Consider the following 1488-nt stretch of genomic DNA (forward strand, 5'->3'; position numbering starts at 1 on the left):
GTTATCTTCTGTATTGTGAACAAAAAAAACAAAATAGAAAAAGCATCATTCACCAACCAGTTATACAAGGGTTAAGTTACAACCCACTGCAGTTGCCCACTGACAGTACACATTGAGATGTATTCAGGATGAAGAAACAGGATAAGGCACTCTGTTCTTTGGCTAAACAGGCCCTTAGATAGTTAGATGTATATCTCAGGAAGAATTTAAATTACCCCAGATTCTTGCGTCTTCCCATACATAGAAAAGCCCTAAAATCATTAACTTAAGATATCTGTTTACTGTGACTACTGTAGTAGTAATCTTATCTGTTCGGGGTGTCGGTGCGCATGCGTGAGCTCCAGCTGAGCGTGGCTGGGGCTCTGCGACCCCCCCACGCAAGTGCTGGTGCTTGGGGCCCAGGGAGGGCTGTCGCCATGGCAGCGCTGGCCACTCGGTGAGGGGGCCGCCCTCCCTGCTGGTCGCTCCCGCAGCCTCGCTGCCTGCTGGTAGGAACCTTGAGATTTCGCCCCCGACTGGGCGCCTGCCGAGTGCCTCACCAGCCAGACGATCACCCTGTAAAGACAGCCAGGCAATAATGAAGGTTCTTTTACTGGAAGACCCTAAGGAGGACGACTGTGGCCAGGATCCCTACATCAGGGAATTAGGATTATATGGACTTGAAGCCACTTTGATCCCTGTTTTATCATTTGAGTTTTTGTCTCTTCCCAGTTTTTCGGAGAAGCTGTCTCACCCTGAAGGTTACGGGGGCCTCATTTTTACAAGCCCCAGAGCAGTGGAAGTAGTGGAACTGTGTTTGGAGAAAGACAATAAAACTGAAGTCTGGAGAAAGTCTCTGAAAGAAAAATGGAATGCTAAGTCAGTGTATGTGGTGGGAAATGCTACTGCTTCTCTAGTGAATAAAATTGGCCTGCATACAGAAGGAGAAAACTGTGGAAATGCAGAAAAGCTTGCAGAGTGCATTTGTTCTAGGGAGTCGTCAGCACTGCCTCTTCTGTTTCCCTGTGGAACCCTCAAAAGAGAAATCCTGCCGAAAATGCTCAAGGACAAAGGGATTCCCGGGGAGAGCTTAACCGTCTACCAGAGGAATCCAGGGGAACCTCAACAGCTACTATTCCCAGCAGGGCATTCCAGCCAGCATCACGTTTTTCAGGCCCTCTGGCCTGACACACAGTCTCAAGCATATTCAAGAGTTATCTGGTGACAACATTGACCAGATTAAGGTGCGGCTCACAGCACCCCTGGGGGGTCAGGACTGTCTCAGTTGTATAGACACTGACGGCCCCTCCCTCCACCCCGGCTGGCACGCTCACTCAGGTCGGTGCCCAGGGACGGAGCACGGGCATCAGCACTGGGCTGTCCGGGGCACTGCTCTGGGACACTGTCTGCAGCCTGGGTCCAGCCCTGCAGGAAGGCTCCATTGGCCCAGCCAGACCCGTGGTGGTGAGTCCGAGAGCGGAGCTCTCCAGACGCCCTCTCTCCTGTGAC

General features: G+C 51.7%; 1 pseudogene; it reads left to right on the plus strand.

Moving 5' to 3' along the window:
- Window positions 1-496: 496 nt before the first annotated feature.
- LOC111176535 (uroporphyrinogen-III synthase pseudogene) lies at window positions 497-1254 on the plus strand (annotated as a pseudogene).
- Window positions 1255-1488: the final 234 nt, after the last annotated feature.

This window comes from Delphinapterus leucas, chromosome 11, assembly GCF_059928025.1.
Source record: "Delphinapterus leucas isolate spDelLeu-1000000601 "Yukka" chromosome 11, BTC_Dleu_Yukka2, whole genome shotgun sequence".
Lineage (NCBI taxonomy): Eukaryota > Metazoa > Chordata > Mammalia > Artiodactyla > Monodontidae > Delphinapterus > Delphinapterus leucas.